The sequence below is a fragment of the Argopecten irradians genome, chromosome 2 (assembly GCF_041381155.1).
Source record: "Argopecten irradians isolate NY chromosome 2, Ai_NY, whole genome shotgun sequence".
NCBI lineage: Eukaryota > Metazoa > Mollusca > Bivalvia > Pectinida > Pectinidae > Argopecten > Argopecten irradians.
In genome coordinates this window covers 25,388,494-25,401,420 of record NC_091135.1, presented here as the reverse complement: position 1 = coordinate 25,401,420, position 12,927 = coordinate 25,388,494, and the positions used below count along the sequence as shown (strand labels likewise).

Here is a 12,927-nt window from a genome sequence, read left to right as displayed (position 1 = left end):
CTATTTCAGTGCTTGAAGCAGGTCGTTTATTAGGTACATGTAATATGACAAGACAAAGACCTTCTGGAAATGATCTTGCCAAATTTCCTATCAAGAATCCAGAGGAGAATACACTCAACTGAAGGTCAAAAAGGGGCAGTGTCAAAGAAGACGTTAAGACGAAGAATAACAATAGGACTTTAAATCTAGGCGTTGCTGACGATCATGCAGTAGGGGTAGCAGATAAGATATTAACGCACTACCCGCAAGTCCTGTAAACTCACCAGTCATCTAGTGATATGCGTCATTCAGTGAAAATGATTATAATAAAAAAACGCTAAAAAAGTAAAACTTTTTAATGAAATTTATTCTATTGCATATTATCTAGATTTATACCTAGACATATTTTGAAAAACAAATATCTTCGTTCGAAACTTCGAATCCTTTTTTAGGAAATGGGATGCGATGGTGGCGGTGGTGGCGCTGTTGACCGCGGTGGCGCTGGTGGTGTATTCAGGCCATTCAAACTATCTACATAAAAATACAAAGGTACAATCAGTTTGTGAAATTTGTAAACAAAAATAACATTAACAATTTTGTAATCTTATTAGAATTCGTTGTTTGGTATTCAACTGACTCCTTAAAATGTTCTAGCGCGACACCAAATATGTTAACGAAGATGGTTTGATGTTTTGTTCTGAAGCATTTCATTTATTCTAGCTAACCTGGCCCGAAGGTGCGTCGCGGTGTCCGTCGTCTGTCTGTCCGTATGTCAATATTTCCTTTAAATTGCTACTAGTCATATAGAGTTCTGCATGGAATGTAACCATTTGGCAAGAAACATCCTTGGATGAAGGGTAATAGAGTTTGTATAAATTTTGGCTCTGACCCTCCGGGGGCAGGAGGGACGGGGCCCAATAGGGACAATAGAAGTAATCATTTAAAACGCTACTAGTCATAGAGTTCTGCATAACCAAATTTGGCCAGAAACATCCTTGGGGGACGGGGAACAGAGTTTGTATAAATTTTGGCTTTTACCCGCATTCAGAAAAGAAACAATAATTCTGTAATCATAACATTACTTGGTATACAAATTACCAGATGAGCGATACAGGCCATCTGGGCCTCTTGTTGTTCATCAATTTGAGAAGCCAAATCAAATCATAAATGTGAGCTTCCAACGTATGCATTCTGGTCATACAGGAGATATTTGCGATTCTTATCATTGTTTTACCAAAAGACCTTGTTTTGATCAAACAAGCTACTGAGGTATACTAAAGAAAGACTTAAGATCATTCAGACATTAATCCTACACATGCAAACTATGCTGAAGGAGTAACTGGATCATTTCAAAAGCTGAAGTTCTGCCATCTTACCAACAGAATCACCATCACTTAAGATGATTTACATGACATTGTTAGGAATTGTAATGAACGAATTGAACGAATTACTCCTATGGAAATACAATGGAATTTAATGAAGCTGAGAAGGTAGACAACTGCGAAGACTTTCAAGTTTAAAGAAGGTGTGGTACGCATTACGTAACACATATATGAGAGACCGTCTTTCAAGACCCTGGCTGTTAATAGAACGTTAATTTAATCTATCAAAAAAGTGTTATGCATGTTGTTTAGAAGACGTACGTTTCAATGCGATTACGATCTATTTTTGACAAAGGAAGTTTTATTCATTAAATTACGATACTTACGCCAAGGCTAATAGGATATTTCATAAAGGAAATGCGGCGAAATCTCTAACGAGGAAGATATTCACGCATGTCTAGACTAAATTGTCATAAACCTCTTGGGGGTATATATTTCCGTCTTTCTCTCTAAATATGGAATGATCCTGTTTCAGTCATAATTACATAAAATTTCTATTGTCTATAGAAGTGGTAGTTTCTTCTCCTGCTTAGCGTTCAATAAAAGGGAGTGAGACGACTGGTTTGCCCGTTTTCAATATAATGTGACTGGCCTTGGTGTGTTTGTTTGGTGTCTTTAGCGTCATGCTTTAGTGGAATAGCACTATTACAACGAATCTAAACACGAACATACTGCAATATCCCAAAACACGCAAGTACCACACTACCTACATTATTGTCCTTATTATAAATGGACCTGAGAGTCAACATGAAGCTCATGTCATCAACCAACCTTTTAACTTCACGATATACTTCAGTGATATTGCACCATATAATGATTTCCACTTATGAAATGAACAGAGAGACAACACAAATAAACGGCAGTTGCCTTAAGCACAAATGCATAAAGTGCCTACCGGAGAGTCTGCTCTTAAATGATATTCATAACTTTTATTAGAACGGTATGTTTATCACGCAACCCTTAAGCTAGACCGTCCTATAATAGCCTAGATGCTGATAGGACGATACGCAAACATTAAAATCAAACTTACCGAAATCGTCCGCGATAAAATGCGTCGGTATCGTTTCCATCTTAGGAGGTACCGTGCTCATAACATCTGGCACTGTGATTGAAAGATAGGAAAAATGTTTGATATCAGACCAAAATTAATGTAGTAAAATATTCTTTTCACAGAATATGTCAAAACGATTATGTAATACATGAACACTGTTTGATAAATAAACCTCTTATTATAAGTGATGAATGGATCGTTAATTCCTTAAATGGAAAGCACATTTGTGAATTTTGCCATGCGTTAGCATGCCTCAAAACAATCAAACACCATTTGTTTATGAATGCATATCAGTTTTACTTTGATTCAATCCCATATGACTATTGTCACATGATAACATTTGTCACAACTGCAAATCCTAACTTTCTGCACATTTAGTTCTAGATAGCTACCAAAGTCAGTAATTGTTGCTGAACAATGTCAGTAATAAAAACCTTGTAAAATTATACCAGGTAATCTATAATGCTTTGAACTACCGCGATGTCTTCCTTTCCCTTTGTTTTTTTTTTCTCATATCAAATGCAGAAATGAAGCAAATAATATATGGTCAAACGCTCATTTATGAACAATGGTCAATCAAAGATACCTAGTTGATATACCACTGGATTTTACGAGAAGTTTGCAGTTTTGAAAATAGGAATAATGTTTCCCGATACTCCTTGCCATAGCGGAAATACTATTGAAAGTAAATCAACCTTCATATTATCAACCGATATTTAGCTTTTAGAAATAGTTTGCATAATAAAAGAAGTGAAAATGGAGACTTCCGCTTTACGGTTTTAGTTTGTTAGGATATTTGTAATTTTGCATTGCTTTGAAGAGTTTCCTTGCACAGACATCAATTGGCAAAACTACATCAAAACATGATTTCATCACGAAAAGAGTTAATGTTGATGCTTAATATATCTGAAAAGTACTTACCACTCCGACAATAGTTCATTTCCAGTGTCAATACACATGCCACTATGGACAAGAAAATGACACGCATTCTCGTCATAATAACAGGGTGCTTGTGATTATCTTGCGTTGTTTTGATGACATAGAAGAATTCTAATGCTGGAAATGTGTAATCCAGGTCTTATTTATACACTAACTGGGAACCTCTATCAAAACGTTCGCAATCGAATTGCATATAATTAAACCAATGGGTAGGCAACATGGATGTCAATATCTGCATATTTACGATGAACAATCATATGAATAAGTCAAATGTAAATTAGTTAAGATATATTTTTGTAGAACATTCAAAAAGCCGGAAGAAGGGATTCAAATGTTGTCATTTAATTGATTATTAGGTAAATACGCATTTGTATTGGCCAACGTGTCGTCCATGCTTAAACAAGAAAAACATAGTATATAGTTCATAAATATGTTTTGCTACTTTATGGATCGCCAAGCAATTAGCAGTTTTTTCATGCATGTCACAGATGATGTATTCATTGTTCCTTTTATCAATAGTATTTTTTGTGTATTCTGACCACGTCATTATGTCTTAGTCATCCAGGCAGATATGCAGGCTGTCAGCAAAACTGCGTTTGGTAAGTTTCAATATTCCCAAAGGCAAGTTTTATAGCAACCATCACTTTCTAGTATTGTTTGATGTGTTATATAAACGTCATATTAGCGCAAGGGTCATTTTAGGACGGCCTTCCGTGTGTTTAACATGTCGCGGTTGTATTATTATTTGATAAAAAATGAAGAACTCTTGTAACCCTTTTTATACTGCTATCTAACTTATTTAAGGACAGCCTCCCATGTATGTAATTTGTTGCGTGTATGTGTGTGAGGTGCGTGTTTTGGGAGACTGCTGTATATTCGTGTTGACTTCTTGTATAGTGGAAATGATACCCTTTATAGTATTATATCACTGAAGCATGGCGCCGAAGACACCAGGCAACACACCCCAACCCGGTCACATTATACTGACAACGGACGAACCAGTCGTCCCACTACCGTTATGCTAAGCGCTAAGCAGGAGCAGAAACTACCACTTTCATAGACGTTGGTGTGTTTCAGCAAGGGGACACACCCCAGACCCTCCTCTAGGGGCAAGCGCTCAACAAAAGGCCACAGGTGAGGCAGTGTCAGGGGAGACGTCAGCTTGCTATTAGATTAGACGTTTTATTTCACATTCTGGCGACGAATTAGATACAATAGTTCATGCTGAGACTATACCGATCGAGTGATTATGATGCTACCAATCGAAACTAGAACAGTAAGCTGATGGCAACAGTATATGGAATATTTCAAAAATAGATATAGTGCTATGGTGGTTATCTCTAATTTTTAAAAAGAACCCAAAAATAACAAGCCATATCAGGAGCATTTCAGGCAAGTTTCAGCAAGGTTTAGGTTTGGTTTGCGTGAGATGCGCCATAGATCCAGGGAGGGGGGATGTTTTGAACTTATTCCCGGGAGTAATGTGTGGGGGGAGGAGGATATAAAAGCTATTTTCCTGTGTCGTCAACAGAAATGTTGTGTTTTGTGAAGTTCCCCTAGTGTGAATACAGTTAAACACGGTTATAACGAGCCTCTGGGGAAGACATGTTACAGGTATATTGTAGGAAGCATGATTGGAATATTTTAATCACGAATTTGTTGTAAACATGTTCGATATAAGCGTATTTTACTGTATATGGGGGAAATGAAACATATACATGATTAGTTTATTGTTGTATATTTCTGGAAGTGTCCAAGCCAGCTATATAGAGTTTTATAATATTGTGAACTTTATGCTTCAGTTTGCTTTTTTAACACACCATCACTTTGACCTAAAACAAGGTATTTAAAGGGACAATTCAGTGAGACTAATTCTGTTATATAACTACTGGTAAAATATGACATAAATGTATTGTTCTACATTCCTTATGAAACATATAACAAGAAATATTGACAAATTCCACGAAATTGTTTAGTATTTTGATTGATACCATTGAAATTCCAAATCGTTGATCAATACGATTAAGCAGGTACAACATGTACGCTGTACCCATACCCGAGCAAAAGTCAGGCACGTTAAACAAATGCAATTCATAACCACTGAGGATTTGATGAATTATTTTTAGACAAGAATATGCATCTTATAAGGTAAACACACTACTGTAACAGTGATTTGAGTAGTTCTAGACAAAAAAATCTTTACTACACTAGCAAGGACTAGGGTTCGGTATATGTGTAATGGCGGACAGTAAAATAAAAATTAATTTAAATAATAATTAGTTTCCGAAATATGTACTCTTAGACTGAATTGTCCCATTCAGAACGGAACCCTATAGTGGCCATTTTTACTTTTGCCATACAATAAAAATAATTGAAGTCTAATATCGTTGAAACGAAATGATGTAGAAACCTGTTTTAGTTCTATAACTATATTTTCAGGGTTACCAAAAGCATATATGAATATTAATAACTGGTAAAAGCTGTCGGTCATCTTGTGTTTCAAAATGGCCGACAGAAATGTTTTAGTTCTAATATCGTGAAAACTAATTGATTCATAATCTTAATTTATGTTATATTCTTACATTTTCATGGTTACTGAATGCATATATGGATGTAAGCTGTTGTCAGCCATCTTGTTTATCAAAAATCTTAAAAGCTAATTCATAAAGAGTCCTAGTTTTCGTGTCCATATCAATATTTTATGGGTAACTTTATACAAATGCAAATGTTAATATTTGAGAAAAACTGTCGGCCATGCTTTTTTAATTCAAATAATTTTGAAGACATTTTGACTATATATAACTTATGAATATAAATTATGATTAAAATATATTTGTTGACCAGAATCATTTAGTCATTCAAGGGAGGAAGTGAAGAGTTTGTGCCGGGTTCCCCTCTTTGGTTCATATGTCCGCAAATTTACATGTATCGTGTGTATAGTGATTTAAAATATTTTTAGTTTATTTGTCGAATAATTGACTATTATTCTAAATATTCTACATGAATTTTGGGAAATGTACTGTACTTTCCATGATAACGTACAATTACATTTAAACGACTCTTTGTATTATCGGGCCTCTCACTACCAACTAATATATGAATTGGGGAATTTAATATCGATCTTTATTGTAAAATTATATAGGCAATGGATGACTTCAATAATGACTGCGGAATGAATGATGATATATTATTACTGAAATCGCCTATCCTGAGAGAGAAAGTAGTAAAGGCTGTCGACATGGCATAATTTAATAAAGCAACATAATCTATGCAATATCCTCAGATGGAAAGGATGTGTAAGAATAGTTTCAACTATGATTTCTACATATTTAACCATGGAATAGTGCCAAAGTAATGGAGAGCTAAACGTAACCGATTTTCGTCTGGTATAGAGTTCAAAACAGACCCTTGCAATCATCAGGGACTACGTATGTCTTCTCTTACCTATAATGACCATCTCCATAAAGCTAGTGATGAGGCAAGTTTTTACCGTAAGGCAAAGGACAGCAAGGCTTGATTTTTGTAGACATCATGTCAACTGGCAACTATTCGACCGATACTTTTCGCTGACGAGTGAAAATTTTGTTTGGATGTTCATGATGGTAGAAGGTGAATGATGAACAATACCACGACTCTCTAGACGAAAAAACGAAGCTGAATATTATTCGGAACGGTATAATGACTGGAAAACGTTATAGGAACGGAATTCTGGACCCTATTGTGCGGCCATTCACGGGTGTAATTGGTACCAATTTTGTAATGATGATAATGTGTGTCCTCATCGGGCTAGAATTGTAAATATGTACCTGGAAGCCAAAACCATCTGGCCCGCCGCTTCCTATAGAGCACATTTGGGATCTCAGGAGGAGTTGTTGTTCCGTCATTAAGGCCAAAGGATGCGTCGCTTAGTAACGTTAATCGAATGACCACTCTTGAATGAAATTGAGTTTCCAGTACACGACAACGCACTTTACTTCAAGTTAACTTAAGTTAACTCGGGTATTGTGTAGGAAAACCTGGTTAGAATTATAAGCCTGAGGTAGCATTTTCATTTCATATCCATATTGGTCCTGGCCGACCCTCTGGGGGCAAAGGGGCTGGACCAAAAGGGGTCAAATAGGCTAAAACTTCAGAAATCTTCTTCTTAAATTCTGGAAATGGTAGAATCAAATACTCTTTATAAATGGAAATTTCAATTTTTACTTTTGTTATTATATGAAAAACACATTTATGAAAATTATTTGCTCAATTGTCATAGGAAATGAGTCAAACTTGATTAGAATTATTAGCCTGAGATATAGCATTTAACATCCATATCGGTCTTCACTGACCCCCTGATGGACCAAAGGGGTAGGGCCAAGCAGGTTCAAAATGACTTAAAATTTCAAAAAAAAAATTCTGAGTTCACAGGTTTGATGGAAGCAAATACTCTTCATAGATTAAAAAGTCAAATTTATAAAATCACTGACCGAATTTGAGGGCCAGTATATTAGTGTATATATGTCTGTTTTATTCTAAACAAACTAAGGTGACCGTTAAGGCCAATGGGCCTTATGATAAAAGAGTGTTTATACAACTAGATGAGCCTCGAACGAACGATGACTACCTGATTTGTGTACATGTGTAGACTATTTCAAACATTTTCGTTATAAGAAAAAAACTATTCATTAAATCAGTTCATTATTTGAAAGACAAACACACACAGATTATTCAGGTTATATCTTTGTTTTCAAATTTCATTTCTGCGGCAGGTCATTTGGTTCACTGGGATCGCTTGGTAATCCGTTGACTGGGAGTTCAAGAATGTCTGTGAATGAAACAAAGACAGTTATATATAACATTGCTGATTACTGTAAACCAGGTTTTTTGCGTGTGATTTACTCTCACTAATATCGCGATTATAATAAGTCCGTGAATGTTTATCTCCACAAATGTTTATCTCACCGAATGAATAAAAACCACGCTTATGTTGATGGATATTCGCATTTAATTTTCAAATTATCGAAAGTTAATTGTCGCGTACTTGTTTTGAAATTGAAATCGTGAAATTTAATAGCCACGAAAGAAAGTTGGTTTACAGTAAGCAAATCACACTAAAAGTATTGTTTTGGTATTTTATATCGAACATTCATTTACACCAACACGCTAAATAGTTAAAGGATTTGTGCAGTCAAAAATGATAATTTCAGTTTATGCTGGAAATGGCTATATTAGCACGTGTAGAAACCTCTCGGTGCCGCGCGCGACCGGAATAACATGTAAGCCGTCGATATCGAGGTCCAAATTTTCTGACCGCCCGATTATACATATTTTCTAGCTCTAAACCGTGTCCGTGACTTATAGCTGTACTATAACTGATGTGCTATCACTTACATCGACGGTCACAGGAAAAGCTGATCAACGATTTTTTATGATTACTTTTAAGTGACATTAATCGTACAATAACTTTGGCTCGAATGTAAATAACTAAAAGAGTGAAATTCGATGTTTCAAATACTCTAATTATATAAAAGTATCGCGCACGGAAGCGTATTAGGCTCCCATAGGAAAATGTTTTTTCATGATAACGAAAATGGTTTAATTGGCGGCCGCAGAATAAGTATCTGGCGGCCGCCATTTAAATTAGCTGGCGGCCGCCAGATAACTTTTGCCAGAAATTTAAGTGGCGGCCGCCAAAAAATATCTGGCGGCCGCCAAATAATTATTTGGCAGCCGCCACTTAATTGTCTTGCGGCAGCCAAATAAAACATTTTCGCTCTCCTTAAAATTATTTCCGTACGTGAGTCTAATGCGCTTTCGTAGGTTTTAATCTTTGCGCGAGTCCTGCATGTATGGAATGTTTAAAATAAAATCATTTGAGATCATATTTTGTAGTGGAGTCATTGTAGAAGAAACTGCCGCCCAACTCCGCGAATTATTATTGTAGACACCTTAATCATTGCACGACTATAATCAATGTTTGGAATAAATAAGTGGGCGATTTGTTTGTTTGATTATGTTTAACGTCCTATTAACAACCAAGGGTAATTTAATTAAGGGTGTACCATGTTTGGAGGTGGAGGAAAGCCGGAGTAACCGGGAAAAAAATCACCGACCAGCGATCAGTATCCGGCATCTGTCTCATATGAGATTGGAACTCACAAGGTCGAGGGCTTGAAGTACATGTAATATGTCGGGAAATATTTACCACCGCGGCATTAGGGGTCAAGGACGCTCTTCCTTGTTTTCAAAGTGTTGTGTGTAAATGTCTGTATGTGTTGTGAGGCAGCTGTATATTCGCGTTGTGCATTCTTGTAATAGTTAAGCATGCCGCGAGACATTAAACGCCCCCCCCCCTTTGTAAAAAATGTGAATCACGACATGTATAACCCGCAGCCTTCCAAGAAATACAGATAAAAAGTTGGTCTCCTTAATTACCACTTATGTTAAATGGACGTTAATAATAGCCAACCAACTAATCAACATCAATTGTAAATGTGCATCAAAGCCGTAGGGATCTTTTAAACTTTACATAAACTGCGTCTTCCCACTGCTATCGCCATAACTGCTAATCGATTTGTATTTTTATTTATTAGTCGGCGTGATTGGGCCGACTGTTCAGTATATTTAGGTTGTAATTATTATAAGTTCAAGATAATATTATGATGAGAGTTTTTTAAGAACATTAACATCATTACCATACATACGTAAATAGCCTTTATTAAAGACAATAAAACGATAATATCATCAATGATGACTTACCTCCGTCTCCCGGCTGCGGATTATTCCGTTTAACACGGTACACCTCTCTATCGCCCTCTAAAATGTCGCTGTTAATATCTGATTGTACTGCAACTCAGAAATGGTAATAGTGCTCTAAATGGAATGAAAACCAGCACCTTTACATAGAAGACAAACTACAGCGGTCTCTTCCGTCAATGACTCGTTCTAGTCTTGGCGCCATTGTTTAGGTTAGAAAGGCACATAATACATTTGAATAAATCACTTCTTCTACAAGCATTCTTTCTTGATCATCATCAGGTGCATGGAAACAAAACCCAGTTATATAAAACCCATCTTGAATTTCTTGGTATGATGTTACACTACCGAAAATAAGTAAACGAAGAGACATATTTACTGTTTAAAATATATAGATGTTTATCCCTTTGGAGGATTATCTCAAAATTTAGAATATGATTTTTAACAGAATATATTAAAAATTTCTTAAATCACAAATTATTTCTATTCTGTCATGTACGTGTACATCATTTGGCGCAACTTTTAACAAGTTAGTACATTATTTTTTCGTTAATTCACGACCAGGACTGTTTAAAACATGAACAAAAAATGCTATTGGTGCAATCATACTCCAGCGCAGAATTTCTGACGTGAAAATCGATTAAAGCCACCACACCCGGTCATTTTATCGTAATTTAAGGTTGGGCTGTTTTGGTTCACACGTGACGATGGCAATTGGTCGGTGTTTGTTCAATTACCCTATTAGCTTTACATTATGAACATGATTTTTAAATAATCACTGTAGCAGTTCAGTCGAGATATGTCTGATTTTCCTATATTTTTTTTTAATTTTCATATCAAAATAATTCGGTGTGTTATACAATACTAATTCAATACAGAAAAAATGATATTAAAATTACATTAACCAACTATAACGCACTGCTGTGAAAGACGTGGAACATATCGCATTATATTTTAGTAGGGAAACGAAAAAAATAAATATATATTAGGAAACTAAAAGAAAGTGTTTATATTACTTTGATGCTTTACTTTCTTCCATAAAATATATGAAACTCAATACGAATATTAAAGGATCTGCTCTGGTGAGAAGTCATTTTTATCTGATAACTATTAATTTCTAATACAGATTTTAGAAAATACAAAAGTTAAAAATGGAATAAAGATTAAATGAACGTGTGCTTGATTTTGAGCTATTAAGAATCACAGATATCTGATTGACTTAAAATGTGATGAAAATTCGCAAAATCGACAAAAACAGTGTTTTATTTTAGAAAATAAAAATATCACTCTGTCAACTCAGTATCTTTGCTCAGAACAGTATAGGTTACCCCTACACCTTACATTTTAGGATGAAAGTACCTCATTTTTTACAATTTTTAGCGGATTCAACCCTTCACAGTCAAGTTCTACTGACTAACATTCCCTAAAATTTTGCTGCAAAAGTTGCTGTTTCTAAAGCCATCATATTAATAGGATATCAGAGTGCTTGATTTATTGTCTAGTTACAACATTTGTTCTTTTTCAGTATTTGCTAAAAATTTAAATCACTTTATCTTCACTAAAATCTCAAAATCAAAAACCAATATGTTAAAATCTCACACTTAAATGCTTATTATTTTCATTTCGATGAGCCTAAACAGGATTTTCAGCAAAACGTAAATTTGATATATCTGAAAATGTTTTCCCCCCTATGGCATAAGTAAAACTATTTAAGTAAACAATTGTGAAATTTCACCTCTCTACAAAGTGTGAGAAATGGCCTCCAAATGGATCATTTCCCAACATTTGTGTATAAAAAAACTTTTTTAACAATAGAAGTCTATTTTTGATATGTTTAATATATGGCAACTTGCTACAAATTGAAAAACAGGTAACTAGTTTTTGAAAATAAAAACTCTTTGAATAATGCTGAAACAAGACTTCAACGAGACCGCAACCTCAACAGAGTAGATCTTTAACAAAACTTACTTTTCCGGCCATAGCCCAGGTCCAATATCAAAGAAGTACCAATTATAATCAAGACCAATAGATTGATCTTCTTCATGATAATAGGTTGCTGGGGTGTATCGACAGTTGCTTTGATGCCGTCCAAGAAGTCTTACGCTGTAAATTTGTTGTTCAGATCTTATATATACTGTTTAATCATATTTTAAGAAAAGATTTTCGCTCGATTTGATTTCTAATTTTTGACTCGAAAACCAATAACAGGTAACAATGGTGTAGATATCGGCGTTTGTCACGCTGGGAAAGTCTCATGATTAAAACTTCTATGAAGTTTTACCGTTATGAATTAAAAATATCTTTTAAAAAGACAGTATGACTATAAAACAGGCGGTAAGAAGGGATTATCAATATTGTTAAGGTGTTTGTTTAACATGAAAGTACATATTACAAAAAAATAATTCAAAGAAAATACACAATATCACGTCTAACAAAATTAACAAAGAAAACGTTATTTTTCACAAGCTTTAACGTAAATAAATCAACGAATGCACAGTCTACAAAGATGGATATATTTCATAAATATGTCGAGTTCAAAGCTTTCAGTAAGCAAGTTCAGTTTCATACATGTCACAGATGTTATATCCGTTATTTTTTATCTTCAATATTAGTTTGTCTATTATGTTCCAATATTTGCATCATTGTCAGCTAAACAGATGTGCTCAGTGACATCTAAAGGTGTCCGATTTGCTCATTACTATTCTCAATGAAGATCTAAAACGCTGACACGCCCATATGAGCAGTCCTTTGAAGAATTAGTGACAAAGGGATAGCAAGAGCTGCATAGGGTTTATGCCATCTGTTGCAATGTTTGTTCCTTGCCGTTGGTGTTTCATA

General features: G+C 35.1%; 2 long non-coding RNA genes across 2 annotated transcripts; both read right to left on the bottom strand.

The window, feature by feature from the left end:
- Positions 1–328: 328 nt before the first annotated feature.
- Positions 329–3,504, bottom strand: LOC138314924 (uncharacterized). Its single transcript, XR_011207437.1, has 3 exons — positions 3,334–3,504; positions 2,392–2,463; positions 329–510 (listed from the first exon to the last, which is right to left on the bottom strand). It is a non-coding gene; the product is annotated as an uncharacterized lncRNA (long non-coding RNA).
- A 4,551-nt stretch (positions 3,505–8,055) lies between these two features.
- LOC138316938 (uncharacterized) lies at positions 8,056–12,187 on the bottom strand. Its single transcript, XR_011207687.1, has 3 exons — positions 12,058–12,187; positions 10,093–10,179; positions 8,056–8,158 (listed from the first exon to the last, which is right to left on the bottom strand). It is a non-coding gene; the product is annotated as an uncharacterized lncRNA (long non-coding RNA).
- Positions 12,188–12,927: the final 740 nt, after the last annotated feature.